This window comes from Cherax quadricarinatus, chromosome 36 (assembly GCF_038502225.1).
Source record: "Cherax quadricarinatus isolate ZL_2023a chromosome 36, ASM3850222v1, whole genome shotgun sequence".
Classification (NCBI taxonomy): Eukaryota; Metazoa; Arthropoda; class Malacostraca; order Decapoda; family Parastacidae; genus Cherax; species Cherax quadricarinatus.
Genome location: NC_091327.1, coordinates 28,357,838 through 28,378,273, shown reverse-complemented (window position 1 = coordinate 28,378,273; position 20,436 = coordinate 28,357,838).

The window sequence follows — 20,436 nt, the reverse complement described above, 5'->3', positions numbered from 1 at the left end:
TGTAACAACAAAATGCAACGAGGCAGAGGAAAGGTTTGTTCCCAAGGGCAACAGAATTAATGGAAAGACCAAAGTGAGTCCTTGGTTTACCCGAAGGTGTAGGGAGACAAAAGCTAAGTGCATTAGAGAATGGAAGAGGTACAGAAGGTAAAGAACCCAGGAAAATAAGGAGATCAGTCGAAGAGCCAGAAACGAGTATGCACAGATAAGGAGGGAGGCCCAGCGACAGTACGAAAGCGACATAGCATCAAAAGTCAAGTCTGACCCGAAACTGGTGTATAGCCACATCAGGAGGAAGACAACAGTCAAAGACCAGGTGATCAGGCTGAGGAAAGAAGGTGGGGAACTCACACGCAACGATCAAGAGGTATGTGAAGAGCTCAACAAGAGATTTAAGGAAGTATTTACAGTGGAGACAGGAAGAACTCTGGGAAGACAGGACAGAGGGGCACACCAACACGGAATACACCAACAAGTGCTGGATGACATACACACAACTGAGGAGGAGGTGAAGAAGCTGCTAAGTGACCTCGATACCTCAAAGGCAATGGGACCGGACAACATCTCCCCGCGGTTCCTTAGAGAGGTAGCAGAAATGCTGTGTCCCATTAACCACAATCTTCAACACATCCCTTGAAACTGGGCAACTACCTGAGGTATGGAAGACCGCAAATGTAGTTCCCATTCTCAAAAAGGAGACAGAAAAGAGGCTCTAAACTACAGATTAGTGTCACTGACGTGTAAGGTATGCAAAGTCATGCAGAAGATTATCTGGAGGAGAGTGGTGGAACACCTGGAAGGGAACAAAAGTATAAATGACAACCAGCACGGTTTCATGGAAGACGAATCCTGTGTCACAAACCTTCTGGAGTTTTATGATAAAGTAACAGAAGAGACAAGAGAGAGGGGTGAGTTGATTGCATCTTCTCGGACTGCAAGGCCTTCGACACAGTTCTTCACAAGAGATTAGTGCAGAAACTAGAGGATCAGACGCGTATAACGGGAAGGGCACTTAAATGGATCAGAGAATACTTGACAGGGAGGCAACAACGAGTCATGGTACGTGATGAGGTATCACAGTGGGCACCTGTGACGAGCGGGGTCCCACAGGGGTCGGTCCTAGGACCAGTGCTATTTTTGGTATATATGAATGACATGATGGAAGGGATAGACTCAGAGGTGTCCCTGTTCGCAGATGATGTGAAGTTAATGAGGAGAATTAAATCAGATGAGGATCAGGCAGGCCTTCAAAGAGACCTGGACAGGCTGGACACGTGGTCCAGCAACTGGCTTCTCGAATTCAACCCTGCCAAATGCAAAGTCATGAAGATCGGAGAAGGGCAAAGAAGACCGCAGACAGAGTATAGGCTAGATGGCCAACGACTGCAAACCTCTCTCAAGGAGAAAGATCTTGGCGTATAATACCGAACACATCTCCGGAAGCACACATCAACCAGATAACTGCTGCAGCATATGGGCGCCTGGAAAACCTGAGATTAGCATTCCGATACCTAAGTAAGGAATCTTTCAAGACACTGTACACCGTGCACGTCAGGCCCATACTGGAGTACGCAGCACCAGTTTGGAACCCGCACCGGGTCAAGCACGTTAAGAAATTAGAGAAAGTGCAAAAGTTTGCGACAAGGTTAGTTCCAGAGCTAAGGGGAATGTCCTATGAAGAAAGGTTGAGGGAAATCGGCCTGACGACACTGGAGAACAGGAGAGATAGGGAAGACATGATAACGACATACAAAATACTGCATGGAATAGACAAGATGGACGAGGGGACACAGAAACAAGGGGTCACTCTTGGAAGTTGAAGACTCAGATGAGCCACAGGGATGTTGGGAAACATTTCTTTAGTCATAGAGTGGTCAGGAAGTGGAACAGTCTGGCGAGCGATGTAGTGGAGGCAGGAACCATACATAGCTTTAAGACGAAGTATGATAAAACTCATGGAGCAGGGAGAGAGAGGACCTAGTAGTGTTCAGTGAAGAGGCGGGCCCAGGAGCTGAGTCTCGACGTGGCAACTACAATTAGGTGAGTACACACACACACACAACGACCACAAAAGTGATTGCAAGTGACCGTTATTGATATAGCTAGTTGCTTGGCTGGCTGGCCCTGCCTGGTGCCATAACTGCCAACTGTTGCTTCTCCGTAAGGGTAGTGCTACTCCCCCACTCCCACCCTGGCACGACCCTTATCTACCTACCTACCCTACCCACCCTCCCTGCCTTTCCCAGCCCTCCTATATATAATGGTATAACTCTCAGGAAACACGGAGAGAATATAAACTTAGGAAGAAAATACAATAACAGCTTCAGTAAATTATATTACAGTTATGTAAAAGTAATCAAAAAACCTTTTGTATTAATAATAATAATGCTAATAATAATAATAATAATAATATTATTATTATTATTATTACTATTATTATTATTATTATTATTATTATTATTATTAAGAATTACTAATGCTATTATTGCTTCTATTAGTACTACTACTAATAATGAAAATAATAAGTATAGTATAAATTTTTATTTGTATTGTTTTAGTGCATTTATGGCAGTTTTTATATTTATCCCTACAGTCTTAATGCATCCTAATTGCACAAGGTAACATTATGCGGTACATTTATGTCACAACTACTGAAACAGTGTGGGGAGGGAGGGCATTAATCTAAATAATACGTATTCAACTCTCTCTCTCTCTCTCTCTCTCTCTCTCTCTCTCTCTCTCTCTCTCTCTCTCTCTCTCTCTCTCTCTCTCTCTCTCTCTCTCTCTCTCTCTCTCTCTCTCTCTCTCTCTCTCTCGCTCTCTCCGTCCCTTATTCTGTCTCACATGAGTCAAGAGACAGAACATTATAGTTACAGCTTAAATCAAAGTCAGAACACAGAACATCCATAACAGAACGAGCTGCAGCATCTCAGATCTTTCTCTACACTACGACCTTACAAACCAACAAGTTGTTGTAGCACAAGTTTAAAACAGATCCTAGGCTACTCTACTGCTATATTTGAAAGAAAAAACTACATTAAATAAAACTGAAGATGAAAGGCTATCAAATCACAGAAAATGATAAAGAAGCATGAAAAGAATACAAGAAATGTTTGCAGAGTACACACGAGAAAAAAGTATATACCAGCACCAGAAAGCGAATGGAAAAACAGAATTTAAAAGTCATCTCTGAAACAATGTCAGACGAAGTTGGAAAGTGCTAACAGAACTTGTCGCAAGAAACGGAAAGGGCCGAGACAATCAATATATCGTCACGGATGCTCAGACGAGTGGTAGCAACAAGCCAATAGCTCTCATTTAGATTAAATCAACGAAAACAATCTACATACACGAGAATAATAATAAATCTATTACCAGTATTGATGCGCACTAAAAATAGAGACATCGCTAGACTACAGATCACTTTTATTTACTGCAGAGAAGTGTGATGCATCAGCTTTAAAAATAAATTTAAACAATGGCTTAATAATAGCATGTCTGCTTCACAAACGAAGGACCCGGGTTCACTCCTGGGCAAGGGCAATTCTAATAAACAATGCACATAAGAATATACAAGGAAGATCATTGTTCAGCACGAGTGGAACCACAATGAATGGATCAGAGGACTATATACAATGATCGCATAAAACACCTCTAGAATGAGGGCGCAGTAAATAACGAACTAATTACAGAGAGACAGAATAAAAACATGGCTTTAAATAATGATATAATAATTCTAGATAAGGCCAGTCAAGCTTAAATAACGCACAGCTGACCATTTAATTCGAATAAACTAGATAATGCCACGCACACATGTATACCCAACAGGGCGCAAACGTGAAGTTCTACAAGGATCGATTCTGGGACCTGTACTATTACTCGTCTACTTGAACATGTCAGATGACAAAGTCCAATGCATCCCGGTTCACAGATGTGAAACTAACGAGAATAATAAAATAAAGTGAGGAAAAGGAGAGACTGCAAGCCAAACTGGACGAGCTGTAAGACTGATCTGACAAGTGGGTTTTAAAATTATACACCAGCAAGTGCAAGGTTACGAAAATTGGCGATGGGCAAAAAGATCAACAAAGGAGTACAAACCATTGGACAAATGCTGCTAATCTCATTTAAGGTGAATCACTGGAGGTGCACATCAACCGAATTTTCTCTGCGAGTTTGGGAATTTTAAGATTAGCTTTTAGAAATCGCAACCAAGAATTATTCATTACTATACTACAATATACTACATATATCAGACCCTTCTTGGAGTATGTAGGACCAGCATCGACCCTATACCCTATCAAACATGTCAAGAAACTGGAAAAAGTGCTGAGATTCGCAGCGAGACTAGTCCTTGAGCTAAGGGGCATGAGATATGAAAAGACTGAAGGACCTAATCTTGATGACATTAGAAGGCACTGAGGGACCATAGGATACATGATAATGATGTGAAAAATACTCAGAGGAATTTATATGGTGGACTTGGACAAGCTGTTTCAGAGGCTGGAAATAAGTAAACGAGGGCATGGATGAAAATTATAAACATAGAGGACTTAAAGGAATAGCAGGAAGTATTTCCTCGGCCACAAAATGATCAGGAAGTGGAATGACCCGAACAACCAAGTGGTAGAGGCAGGATGTACACATATCTTAAAAAGTAAGAATGAGAGGGTTCACGATGCCAGGAGAGAATAAACCCAACAGCGCCCACTGGAAGAGGCAAAGACAGGGGCTGAACTCGTTCTCTGCAGCCCATTAATAGACGAGTACAAATAAGCACGCACGCACGCACGCACGCACACACACACACACACACGCACGCACGCACGCACGCACGCACGCACGCACGCACGCACGCACGAACGAACGAACGCGCGCACGCACGCACGCACGCACGCACGCACGCACACACCCCTACTACTACACACAAAAAAAAAATCACCCACCAAGCCAAGTGTCTATCGACAATTGCCTTTGACAATCAGTAACTACGCACACACATACAAGGCTCTGGAGGCCGGGAGAGAGAGTGGACCGAGTAGCGGCCAGTGAAGAGGCGGGTCCAGGAGCTGTGAATCTACCCCTGCAACCATATATAGGTGAGTACATATCAGTGAGCACACACACAATATGCTAACACACATGCACATATCTCAATGCATATATCTCAAAATAACTGATGATAATGAATGCAAGTATTTCGGAACTACCGTCACGAGGATTAAGCATGTAGATGTGAGACATGCACGTCCGTCGCTGGTAAAGACATGTAACTCCCATTAACAAGTCAATTAAACACTGCTGCAGCCGCTTGTTCCTACGGACACTACTGTGTGACTCCAGTACTTTACAGTCGTACAGGTGCAGAACAGTGCCACTATTACAGTGACTGGAAGCAGTGCGCAAATGGCAAACTCGTTAAGCTACCCCTTAAATTTTTCCTCTTTCTCTCTCTCTCTCTCTCCCTCTTATATACATTAATACACTTTAATTCCATGTTAATACTTCTTTTCTTTCCAATTTAGGAGTAGTGGTCTGAGATGTGTATGCGGGGACAATGAACGATTCCCAGTACCATTAACATAGAATATTGTAATATATATATATATATATATATATATATATATATATATATATATATATATATATATATATATATATATATATATATATATATATATATATATATATATATATATATATATATATATATATATATATATATATATATATATATATATATATATATATATATATATATATATATATATATATATATATATATATATATGTCGTGCCGAATAGGTAAAACTAGTCAATTAGCAAGAACTCATTTAAAATTAAGACCTTTCTAAAATGTTCTCTTAAACGTTTAAAGATTTATATAGGAAGGTACCACCTCTGGAACCGGACTGGGGACCCTCATCCTCAGAGAGAAGAATAAACTTCTGGGAAAACTCGACATTCTCCCCGGAGCTGTTTGAATATTTTCTTCCCCTACCACCCCCAATTTTTTATATTCTATGTAACCTTATTTAAAGACAAACTACATTAACAAAAATACAATAGGAAGTAGAATAACATACATGACATGTCAGAGCCTACATCTCAAATACTTTAACCAGCTCCCGGCAGTCGGCCGCGTGACCAGAATGCTGCAGGCATTTTCCCTCTGGATCGCGACACTGAGTCTCTGAAAGAGGAAGGTGGCCGCACTGTGATCCTTGGTTTGTGTGATGAGTTTTTCTTCCAGCTCTTTGATGAACTAGATACAGTGGTGGGAAGTTGACCCAAAATGACCGGGTGGCAGCAACATCAGTGACTTCCGCAAATTTTTAATAAACTTTAGAGCACACTTGCCCCGCGCTCCAAGGGTCTCCGACCCTACTGGGATGAAGTTATAGCAACTGGGTCTCCCTGGCGGCTCCACCCCCTTCAACTTCAGAGTATGACAAATGGGTGTTCGACAACGTGGCAGCACAGGTGTAGGCCCAGGTAATCTGCTTACCATCTTTCCAGGGCAAAATAGTGGCTCCATCTGGACGCTTTTGACTTCCGTCAGACCTCCATACCTGGGGTTCCCGTTGAGCTGAGCAACGGGCTGTGGCGAGACTTCTCTTTGTTTCTCTTCTCATGTATGACACACAAGACCATGCAGTCCGAATTGATCAGCCGACGTCCTGCCACAAATACATCTATGTTCAGTGAGTATGGGGGCGGCTAGGCGAAGATATATTTTTTCATTTATTATAATGTAAAAATTAATAATTTTGTGCCAAAAGAACCTTAGAAAACTTATCTAACCTTATTATAACAAGCTCAAGTTAATTTTAGCTTAATCCAACTAAATACATTTTAGATATGTTTACAATAATTTAATAATAAACAAGCACAATGAAATATATTTTTTTCGGTTCAGAATGATTCTTTGCGAAATTACTGCATACACAAATTTTCGCTTGCCTTATTCGGTAAGAAAAGCGTTACTATTTAAGCCAAAATCGCAAGTTTTACCTATTCGGCACGACTTATACATATGGGGAAGTGGAACAGAATTCTTCCTATATAATCCATGAGTGTCGTAAGAGGCGACTAAAATGCCGGGAACAAGGGGCTAGTAACCCCTTCTCGTGCATAAATCACTAAATTTCGGTCACCCTGCCTCGGTGGGATACGGCCAAATAGGTAAAACTGGTGAATTAGCAAGAACTCATTTAAAATTAATTCCTTTCTAAAATTTTCTCTTATGCATTTAAAGATATATTTTTCATTTATATTAATATAAAAATTAATAATTTAGTACCAAAAGAACCTTGGAAAACTTACCTAACCTTATTATAACAAGCGCAATTAATTTAGCCTAATCCAACTAAATATATTTTATATACGTTTACATTAATTTAATAATAAACAAACACAATGAAATTATTTTTTCCATTAGATTCGGAATGATTTTTAGCTAAATTATTGCATACACAAATTTGCGTTTGCCGTATTCAGCAAGAAGTGCGTTGCTATTTAAGCCTCTCTCTCTCTCTCTCTCTCTCTCTCTCTCTCTCTCTCTCTCTCTCTCTCTCTCTCTCTCTCTCTCTCTCTCTCTCTCTCTCTCTCTCTCTCTCTCTCTCTCTCTCTCTCTCTCTCTCTCTCTCTCTCTCTCTCTCTCTCTCTCTCTCTCTCTCTCTCTCTCTCTCTCTCTCTGTAGTTTGCTTTATTCTGTGTTAATTTGTAAATCCCTTTTGTTTCTTTACAATACAGGTTAAGTCTTATACATCCCCTGCCGCCTCTAGTACAAGCTTTGATGTCAGAGTTGACTGCATATGCTTTTAGAAATTATGTGTTCTATTGTAAAAACATTTCAATAGGTGAGACAAAAAATTCTGTTCTCTTGAACTGAAAATTAAAATAAAATGTATAATGTTGTACGTCCCACTCTCAACCTTGTTGTCTCCCTCACGTGTTGATGTAGGGGGCTGTATAATTAGATTGATATTATAATTAACTTCCACAAATATAATTTTGTTTTCTTGTGAACTGTGTATGCTTTGTAGCAAATATTTTATTATCTTGAGTAATCTTTGTGTTATGTCAATTTCCTTTCTCTTGTGCACATATGGATTTTATGTGAGCAATGTGCATTACTACACTTGACGGTGCACAGTGTATAAGCAACGCCATGTGTTTATCTCTCAGGGTACATACAATCAAAAAATTATTTCTTCTTTTATTATTTTCTGTTACAATGTTCTTGAATGTTAGTTTCCAGCTTTAATAACCCACGTGCAGTCGATAAGATAACTTTCCAAATAATTAGCTTGCTGAAGAGATATCCTAAAAGATAAATGTGTGTGTGCGTGCTTTACTTTCTCTGGGGAAAAGTGTGTGGTCTCTTGAAGGCCATTCTTGCTCCCTAGGCAGGGGTGGAAGGCTTGACTGGTACACTATGTGACTCCAGTTTATGCTTTTATACGAGGTGTTTGGTTCGTTATGGTTATAGGTACTCAAATTCTCAAAGTTGTTTTTTTATAGTATAAGTGTTAAGGTTGTCCCCAGGTTGCTGTACATGTTGCCTTGGGCATTATGAGGGCAATCATGTGTCACGAGGGATTTCCGAATGTGTTTCTTATCCTGAGCATCATGAGGGCACCTATGCAATAATATATTATGGGGATCCCCAGAAGCTGTGGTTTTTATATTTACACTAGACTGAAATGAAATAAGAATCTCACATTACTGTGAAAGTAAGACTTTTTGAAACGTACTGCAGACACATCTGCGATCTATCTCACGATAAACCTCTTCCATATCAACTAGTGTTTACCTGTTGTACACTCATTTCCTTATGATGGTTACACTTCTAATGTCAGGTTCAGTCCCTGCTCAAGCCTCCTGGATGTTTAGCTCATTAGTCAGGCTGTAAGTGGTAGTAGCATACAGTTTAGCGCATCACATGAAGGATGATCAGGGACTGTCTGGACGACAAGCTCCTTCTTGAAATTACTGGTCTCTTAGTAATTCCTCGGACTGAATTTTGAACTATCTTTTATGACGAGGTAGTGATCAGGTGTATGCTGTATCGTCTGAGCCTGTGCATCCGCAGCTCATCCTGTGAGTAGTAGCGCAAAACCAGGATTAATGAGGTCACAATGGGTCTTTATCAGATTCTACTGGGCATTGTTACATTACTAGAAGAAATATTACTCGTTTCATATTTTACAGTTACTTCATATAGTTAATATACACAATACAGTATTCGATACACTCTAAAAACAGATATCTTACTACCACAAAAAAAAAAAATGGTCATAATCGGGTGGTAATCTCTATAAAACAGTTCATTCATCTAGTCGATGCAAAATGTGGATACAATCTCAAGATTTCAGATATCTTATCAATACAGTGAGGTGTTTTGCTATATTCTGTAAGGTTTGCTGGAGGTATCTCTGAAAGCTAGATGTTTGAACACTTCACACACTTTGCATTTTATGTCAGTAACATCTCCATACAAACCGTACTGCAAGAGATTCTTATAGCCTTGCCTTAGTCTAGCAGTATCATAATGCATTCTGCAGACCTTACTACTCTCTGCATAGATATGTTTAACTTGACGAATTTCACCATGATGGGTAATGGATCTGCTAGGTGTATGATAATTTCAAGTTGTCCCCTGAATTTATAATTGTGTTATATAAGTTTATGTAAGGTATACTTCCTTTCCTGGCGGTGATGATAAACAAAACTCTCCGCCGGGATGGGAACTGCTGCATGTGTAGTAACGCGTGCACCATACAATGCTGTGAACTGCTGTACCAGATGAGCGTTAGTTCCTTAGTTGCTACCCTTCATTATGTTACTCCTTTTCCTGCATCTCTATCACTCCATCCCCTGTAAATCTGTTACTCCATCCCTTGTACCTCCTTCACTGTGTTGATATTTTTATTCTTCGTGGCATGTTCGGAAAGCAGCTCTTTCAGAAGTGTATATTGTTTTTCAGTATAGAACGTAAGTCTGTACCGTGGGTGGAATATTTCAAATGTTCCACCCACAATACAGGTAAATTAAATGTTTCTCTCCATCCTGTACCATTATCAACTACTTGATAAAAGTATAATAATAATAATAATAATAATAATAATAATAATAATAATAATAATAATAATAATAATAATAATAATAATAATAATAATAATAATTATAACATTTTAAAGTTTTCCGAGATAAGGCTCAAGAATTACGACAGATTCTCATATTGATGGGAAACCACATTAATCTGTTTGTCTCTCTACTCTCTCTGTTGCCCACTTCTCGTCTGAGGGTTCTAGTAGACAAAACTTTATAGATTATGAACTTTGCTCCACATTCTGACTCAGAATTTAATTGAACCGTCTAGAATTCAAGGCTTCATCTGTTACACCGTGTATCGTGTGATAATTTCTGAGCTCTCATTAGCAACGACCAAAAGTTTTTGTTTTAACTCTTCAGGATTACATTAGTTTAGCGTATTTACTGCCTTTATTTCCTCCACCATGTCTTCATTACTTTCTTTATTGATATTTTGTCCGTTATTGAGTTTTTTCTCTTTCTTAATCTTATTTATCTCTCGCCCCTTTACTCTTGCTTTTCATTAATGGTCTCTTAATTCTACTTCTGACTCCCGATTGGGACGCGACAGAAACCGACTACTTCTGTCCACCAGACAGTAAATAGCTAACTAGGAGTTAGATACAGACATAGGCCACACTGCCTGGCTATACTGAGTTATCCTGAGTTATTAAACCTCGGGATTAATATTCCGAGGAAAGTCTAGTGTATCACAGTCCTCTTTTGCCGAATCAATGTTTGATTTTTCTTTATATGTTTATTGTGTCATGTCTTGCATCTCCTGCGTCCTCCTGTTGCTTCACTGAATGTCTCCCTTATCCCAGTTAACCAGTTTACTCTTCCCTGTAAAATACACTTCTCATCGCTTTAATTCGCTCTTATGAGGGAGCAACTGGATTCACTCACTAAATCCTTCGCTGTTTGTGAGTGCACTGCGTCAACAATACCTTCTCTCACACTCTCCTGCTTAATAATAGTAATTTATTTTCTTTGCATTCTATTTTGTTTTTATGTTTCATTATCACTTTCCCTTGACACACACACACACACACACACACACACACACACACACACACACACACACACACACACACACACACACACACACACACACACACACACACACACACACGTATTTCTTCAGTCACAGAGTTGCCAGGAAGTGGAATAGTCTAGCAAGTGATGTAGTGGAGGCAGGAACCATACATAGTTTCAAGATGAGGTATGATAAAGCTCAGGGAGCAGAGAGAGGACCTAGTAGGGATCAGTGAAGAGGTGGGGCCAGGAGCTGAGTCTCGAACCCTGCAACTACAATTAGGTGAGTACAATTAGGTGAGTTCACACACACACACACACACACACACACACACACACACACACACACACACACACACACACACACACACACACACACACACACTCGTTCACCATCGCTGTTCCTCAGTCTCCCTTATCCACACACCCCCTCACCCACACACTCCCTCACCCACACACTCCCTCACCCACACACTCCCTCACCCACACACTCCCTCACCCACACACTCCCCCTCACCCTCCATGTTTATCCTTCCCTTTGTTTCCTGCCTTCATGTTATGTTCTATAGGATTCTTAACATTTTCCAGTGTAAACCTTTAACGTGATTATGTATGAGGGAGGCTAGGCCAGTCCTGCAGGTTCTCGGGCCGCCCTGCAGTTCCTGGGGTCAACCTGCAGATACTTGGGTAACCTTCACATTTGCAACAAAAAAAACTTACATGGAAGAAGATAACTGCAACTTAATATCATCTCTATGAAGAATTACAGGTAATTTTATCTGGACTTGTATATACAAATTTACACACACACATATACACTGCATAAATGTAATAAGATAACAGTAAACAGGCGAGATCATAATATGGAGAAAAGCTATGAAAAAACTAGTTGAATTCCAAGCGCTTTCGGGATTTCTCACGTTATCACCTTATCATGGTGGTTGTTCTGCTTATATGTCGTGCTGAATAGGTAAAACTGGTCATTTAGTAAGAACTGATCTAAAATTAAGTAATTTCTAAAAAAAATTCTTATACGTTTAAAGACATATATTTTTTTTATGTAAAAATTAGTTAATTTGTACAAGAAGAACCTTAGAAAACTTATCTAACCTTATTATAACAAGGGCAATTTAATTTACCCTAATCTATCTAAATATATTTTAGATAAGTTTACAATAATTTAATAATAAAACAAACGTAATGAAATATATATTTTATGTTAGGTTCAGAATGATTTTTGCGAAATTATTGCATACACAAAATTTCACTTGCCTTATTCGGCAAGAAGAGCGTTGCTATTTAAGCCAAAATAGCAAGTTTTACCTATTCGGCACGACATTAAACATGATGCAAAATTTGAGCTACGATTCAATTCCTCCCTGTATATGGAGGGATATATTGTGTATTTTTATACGTATATACTTCTAAACTGTTGCATTCTGAGAACCTCTGCAAAAACAGTGATTATGTGTGAGTGAGGTGAAAGTGTTGAATGATGATGAAAGTATTTTCTTTCTGGGGATTTTCTTTCTTTTTGGGTCACCCTGAATCGGTGGGAGACGGCCGACGAGTTTTCTCTGAGGTACATTTATTGTCTTCTCTGAGGATGAGGGTCCCCATTCCAGCTATAGAGGTGGTACTTCCCTATATTATATATATATATATATATATATATATATATATATATATATATATATATATATATGTCGTGCCGAATATGTAAAACTGGTCAATTAGCAAGAACTCATTTAAAATTAAGTCCTTTCTGAAATTTTCTCTTATACGTTTAAAGATATATTTTTTTTCATTAATGTTAATGTAATTTTTTTTTAATTTGCACCAAAAGAATCTTAGAAAACTTACCTAACCTTATTATAACAAGAACAATTTATTTTAACCTAACCCAACTAAATATATTTTAGATTTGTTTACAATAATTTAATACTAAACAAACACAGTGAAATATAATTTTTTCGTTAGGTTCAGAATGATTTTCTCGAAATTATTGCATACACAAATTTTCGCTTGTCCTATATGGCAATATGAACGTTGCTATTTAAGCCAAGATCGCAAGTTCTGCCTATTCGGCACGACATATATATATATATATATATATATATATATATATATATATATATATATATATATATATATATATATATATATATGCGCATGGTATGCACATAGCATGTATAGTGTATTGCCGTGTTTCGTTTATAGTGGGGGCTGTGCACAGAGCATAGTGGTGTATAGTGACGTGTCGTGCACAGAGCATCGTGGTGTATAGTGACGTGTCAGGGAGTGAGTGCCCTACTCCGCCTCCTCACACATCTTCCACACCTCCCTTTCCTCCACCGCCCACCACAAGGACAGGAGTCTCCCTCCTCCCCCCACCACCACCATGAACTACATGCGGTATGTGCCATGCGCCATTTTCCCTTCAGAGTGGGCTTACCACACAGTTTGAGGTATGGCGGATGATGCAGCCAGCCAGCCACAAAGCCAGGGAAACAGTGCACCCAACAATGAAAGAAGAGGCACATGTCAGGTGTGTGGAGATTTTCGAGCACGCAACAGGGATGGTCTTATTCGTCCACACAATGGGTGTGCGGATCACATATGCCCCCAGCAGAGAGCAGCCCACAGACTCCACAGGCAGATGACAATTCCATTGGCAACCTCCTCACTTGCAATAACCTTCTGTTGGCATTCAGATCCACTGCTAGCAGTACCCTATTCCACTTCACTAAAGCGGCTCGCCCATATGCAGCAGGGAAATTCACAGACCTTCTTAAGCAGGTGAATGGAGGTTCCACTAACTTAGAAGCCCGAGGCACCATCAAAGCATGGCGCAACCTACTCCTGTTCGACAATGTCTAACTTGCAGTTCCTGAGAGACGAGGCAAACTGCTAACCACATCAGTCATCAAGGCAGTGCGCAACTACCCAAGAACAGATAATTGTGTACCTCTGCCCCATCATCGCAGGAATCACAGAGGTAGACCCATGAAAAGTTCCACTGAAAAAGAGAAATTTGCGCACAGGTTAGCAAAAAAATCGAAGAAGGTAACATAGTGGGAGCAATCCGAATAATTACAAGTAACGACACTGTAGCCCCCAAAGATGAGACCACAGCCCAAGCACTAAGAGACAAGCATCCAACAAGGGACACCATAGCCATCAACAACAACTCTGAGGAAGACCCCATCACTGAACAATTAATTTTGCCAGAATCAGAAGTCTACAAGGCGATTGTGTCATTTCCAGCAGGATCTGCAGGAGGATACCTGGAGTTTACCTGGAGAGAGTTCCGGGGGTCAACGCCCCCGCGGCCCGGTCTGTGACCAGGCCTCCTGGTGGATCAGAGCCTGATCAACCAGGCTGTTGCTGCTGGCTGCACGCAAACCAACGTACGAGCCACAGCCCGATCTGATCAGGAACCGACTTCAGGTGCTTGTCCAGTGCCAGCTTGAAGACACTGGAATTCGACAACAACACTTCAAAGAGATGGTAAATCCAGTACTAGGTACATCTGCATCAGTTCTTCTCACCGAGTTAACAACTTTCGCCAACAACTGCCTGGCTGGGCGAATCCCAGAAGAAATTAAACCTTTCTGTTTTGAAGAAGAAGGATGGGGAAATCAGACCCATTGCTGTTGGTAATACTCTTCGCCGTCCCGTTGCCAAAGCAGCAGTAAGAAACATTCGCCTAGAAGCTGCCAGTTTACTCCAGCCACACCAACTGGGCTTTGGGGTCTCTCAAGGTAGTTAAGCCGCAGCTCATGCGGCAAGGGCCTACATCAGGGACCTACCAGAAGACAAGGCCGTAGTCAAACTTGATTTTAGAAATGCCTTTAATACGGTGAAGAGAGATGCTGTCTTGCCGGCCATTCGGGATCGGTTCCCCAGCCTTTTTCCTTTCATTTCAGCCGGCTACAGCAAACCCTCCATTCTTTCGTTCGGAAAACATGAAATTCTCTCATCAGAGGGTGTTCAGCAGGGTGATGCACTCGCTCCACTTCTCTTCTGCTTGGCAGTAAGAGAACTAATTTCCAGCCTATGCAGCGAGCTCAAAATCTGGTACCTGGATGATGGAACTCTGGCAGATACTGAAGAGTCCATGTTAGAGGACCTACAACTGGTGAACACACAGGGAGAAGACTTGGGACTCATCCTCAATCCCTCCAAGTGTGAAATCACACTAACCAGGAAATAATCAATGCTGTGCGAAGAATCCTCCCGGAAGTCTCTACTGCCACTCCGTCCAACAGTACCCTCTTGGGAACACCGCTGGGTCAACAGGCCATCGGCACTGTCCTCAAGGAAAAATTGAATGACCTGATGAGAATGGAGGAGAGAATAAGCGATCCTGATGCCCATGATGCTCTGTATCTCCTCACAAGGTGTCTTACTATTCCAAGACTCACTTACTTCCTGAGGTGTGGACCCTCATTTGACAACCTAACACTCGACGATTATGATGCACAAATGAGGTCAACCTTTAAGAAGGCACTGAACTTGTCACTAGAGGATCAGCAATGGGATCAGGCAACCCTCCCAGTGCGACTGGGAGGTATAGGGGTGCGTAAAGCAACGCATGTTGCTTTACCTGCTTTTCTCTCTTCGTGTTTGGCTTCCGGTGCATTAGTCAAGAAGATTGTTTCCGAACGCTTGAGAGACGTGGTAGGAGCTCAAGACCCCAGGTTTACTGAAGCAGCGACTCGGTGGGACACCCTTACAGATTCCTCCAGTAGACCAGCTCCTTCCAAAGAACACAAACAGTCCCACTGGGACAAACCGATCATGGAAAAAATCGCCAACACAGTGCTCTCCAACGCCACAGGAAAGGACAAAGCTCGTCTCCTAGCGGTGAAGGCACCATACTCACTAGATTTCCTTTAGCTGTTCCCAATTCCTCACTGGGCACTCTACTCGACCCACAGGCCATTCGGATTGGTGCTGCTCTTCGCCCAGCCGCCCTCATCCTCACCGAACATAGGTGTAGTTGCGGCAGGGCGACAGCTGATCAGTTCGGACTTCATTGTCTCGTGTGTCACACAGCAGAAGGGAAGTATACCAGACATGAGGAGGTCAATGACATCATAAAGAGAAGCCTCGCCACAGCCAGTTGCCCAGCTCAACGGGAACCCCAAGTGCAGAGGTCTGACGGAAGTCAAAAGCTTCCTGATAGAGCCACTATGCTACCCTGGAAGGATGGAAAACAGACTGCGTGGGACTACACCTGTGTCGCAACATTGGCAGACACCTACTTGCCATACTCCGAAGCTGAAGGGGGTGGAGCTGCCAGCCACAGGGAGATCCAGAAGATCCGCAAATATGAAGACCTTCCCCCTTGCTATAACTTCATCCCAATAGAGTCGGAGACCCTTGGAGCATGGGGCAAGTGTGCTCTAAAGTTCTTCAAAGAGCTGGGTGAAAAGCTCGTCATAGAAACCAAGGACCACAGGGCGACTTGCTTCCTCTTTCAGAGACTCAGTGTCGCGATCCAGAGAGGAAATGCCTGCAGCATTCTGGGCACGCGGCCCACCGCAGGTGAGCTGGACGAAGTATTCGAGATGTAGCTCTGAGTTGTCATCTATGTTGCTTTACTGTCTTCTGCATTTTTGTGAATGTTTTATGAATGTATTTTGTCTTTAAATAAAATATTTATCATATATAGAGTGTGTAAGGAGAAAATTCTCAAACAACTTGAGGGAGAACCTTGAGTTTTCCCTGAAACAAGTTTATTCTTTTCACTGAGGATGAGGGTCCCTATAACAGTTCTAGAGGTGGTACCTCCCTAAATATGTATATATATATATATATATATATATATATATATATATATATATATATATATATATATATATATATATATATATAAATATATATATATATATATATATATAGGGCAAGGAGGAATAACATCTTGTAGGAGTAAGGAAGAACCAGTTGTGAGTGTGAGGGAAGTTCGTGAGGCAGTAGGTAAAATGAAAGGGGGTAAGGCAGCCGGGATTGATGGGATAAAGATAGAAATAAAAGCAGGTATATATATACATAAATGTATGGAAGAGGGTAAGGTACCTAGGGATTGGCAGAGAGCATGCATAGTTCCTTTGTATAAAGGCAAAGGGGATAAAAGAGAGTGCAAAAATTATAGGGGGATAAGTCTGTTGAGTGTACCTGGTAAAGTGTATGGTAGAGTTATAATTGAAAGAATTAAGAGTAAGACGGAGAATAGGATAGCAGATGAACAAGGAGGCTTTAGGAAAGGTAGGGGGTGTGTGGACCAGGTGTTTACAGTGAAACATGTAAGTGAACAGTATTTAGATAAGGTTAAAGAGGTCTTTGTGGCATTTATGGATTTGGAAAAGGCGTATGACAGGGTGGATAGGGGGGCAATGTGGCAGATGTTGCAAGTGTATGGTGTAGGAGGTAGGTTACTGAAAGCAGTGAAGAGTTTTTACGAGGATAGTGAGGCTCAAGTTAGAGTATGTAGGAAAGAGGGAAATTTTTTCCCAGTAAAAGTAGGCCTTAGACAAGGATGTGTGATGTCACCGTGGTTGTTTAATATATTTATAGATGGGGTTGTAAGAGAAGTAAATGCGAGGGTCTTGGCAAGAGGCGTGGAGTTAAAAGATAAAGAATCACACACAAAGTGGGAGTTGTCACATCTGCTCTTTGCTGATGACACTGTGCTCTTGGGAGATTCTGAAGAGAAGCTGCAGAGATTGGTGGATGAATTTGGTAGGGTGTGCAAAAGAAGAAAATTAAAGGTGAATACAGGAAAGAGTAAGGTTATGAGGATAAAAAGATTAGGTGATGAAAGATTGAATATCAGATTGGAGGGAGAGAGTATGGAGGAGGTGAATGTATGCAGATATTTGGGAGTGGACGTGTCAGCGGATGGGTCTATGAAAGATGAGGTGAATCATAGAATTGATGAGGGAAAAAGAGTGAGTGGTGCACTTAGGAGTCTGTGGAGACAAAGAACTTTGTCCTTGGAGGCAAAGAGGGGAATGTATGAGAGTATAGTTTTACCAACGCTCTTATATGGGTGTGAAGCATGGGTGATGAATGTTGCAGCGAGGAGAAGGCTGGAGGCAGTGGAGATGTCATGTCTGAGGGCAATGTGTGGTGTGAGTATAATGCAGAGAATTCGTAGTTTGGAAGTTAGGAGGAGGTGCGGGATTACCAAAACTGTTGTCCAGAGGGCTGAGGAAGGGTTGTTGAGGTGGTTCGGACATGTAGAGAGAATGGAGCGAAACAGAATGACTTCAAGAGTGTATCAGTCTGTAGTGGACGGAAGGCGGGGTAGGGGTCGGCCTAGGAAGGGTTGGAGGGAGGGGGTAAAGGAGGTTTTGTGTGCGAGGGGCTTGGACTTCCAGCAGGCATGCGTGAGCGTGTTTGATAGGAGTGAATGGAGACAAATGGTTTTTAATACTTGACGTGCTGTTGGAGTGTGAGCAAAGTAACATTTATGAAGGGATTCAGGGAAACCGGCAGGCCGGACTTGAGTCCTGGAGATGGGAAGTACAGTGCCTGCACTCTGAAGGAGGGGTGTGAATGTTGCAGTTTAAAAACTGTAGTGTAAAGCACCCTTCTGGCAAGACAGTGATGGAGTGAATGATGGTGAAAGTTTTTCTTTTTCGGGCCACCCTGCCTTGGTGGGAATCGGCCAGTGTGATAAAATATATATATATATATATATATATATATATATATATATATATATATATATATATATATATATATATATATATATATATATTGGCAGTTTGGAGGGATATGTTGTGTATCTTTATACGTATATGCTTCTAAACTGTTGTATTCTGAGCACCTCTGCAAAAGCAGTGATAATGTGTGAGTGTGGTGAAAGTGTTGAATGATGATGAAAGTATTTTCTTTTTGGGGATTTTCTTTCTTTTTTGGGTCACTCTGCCTCGGTGGGAGATGGCCGACTTGTTGAAAAAAAAATATATATATATATATATACATGTATATATATATATATATATATATATATATATATATATATATATATGCAATAAGATCACAGTAAACAGGTGATTTCAGAATATGCAAAACAACCACTCTGAAAGAATATATATATATATATATATATATATATATATATATATATATATATATATATATATATATATGTATATATATATATATGTATATATATATATATATATATATATATATATATATATATATATATATATATATATATATATATATATATATATATATATATATATATATAAATTTTTATTTGTTTGTTTCCTGATAATCCTGTGCTCTCGTGTGCCAGTTACTAGCCTCTTGAACGGTCTGTTCATGATCATTTACCAAGTCCCCTGTATATTTTGTTTGTCGTTCTCATGTATTCCCTGAATTATCTAATGGATTAGTGGACACAAGTGCACGATCTTAGAACATCCTTGCTGTATCCACTTCGGTCAGGTGACCTTGGCCATTTAGTGTCCAAAATCCCAGGACCGATTCGTATCCAGTACAGATGTCCTAAGTGTATAAATCTTTATTTATGAAGTGAGATCTCCATTCTGGTTCTGCAACTCTAAGAATGACCTGAATGTTTCCTGAAGATTTTCGAATCGACCATTTGCTGCAGAGGTCACTCGGTTGAGGTGTACACCTGGCAAAATGCTTAGTGCCTTGCTCACTTCTAGGTCTTTCTCTCTGAGAGAGATTTGCAGCCTCTCTCCCTGGAGATAATAAGTTTGTGGCCTCGCACCTTCTCATACTTATCTTCATAACTTTCCTTTGCTACGGTGCACCAGTCTTACAGTTTGTCCAGGTCCGTTTGTTTTCATTCCGTATTCACATCATTTGCAAACAGGAATAAATCATATTATATCTTTAGAATGTCATTCACATACACAACAAACAGTTCTGGTTCTAAGACCGATCCTTGAAGAACTCCACTTATTACAGTTTCCCATTCTGACATATCTTCTCGGTTCATCAGTCTCCTCTCCATAAATTCCTATGATTCACCATAGTACATTTCCTGTTATTCCTGCCTGCTACTCAAGCTTCTGTCCCAGTCTCCTGTGAAGTATAGTATCAAAACTCTTTTGCAAAGAAAATGCAGTCCAAAACTCTTCCCTCGCTCTCTCTCTCTCTCGTCTCGCTTCCCGTTGAAGTTCTGTCACAGAATTTCAACGGGACAAGATTTGCCATTTCTAAACTCTCCATCACATTACATAGTAATCTGATCAGTGATACTGATCCGTAGTTTAATGTTTACTGTCTCCTTTAATTATTGAGACT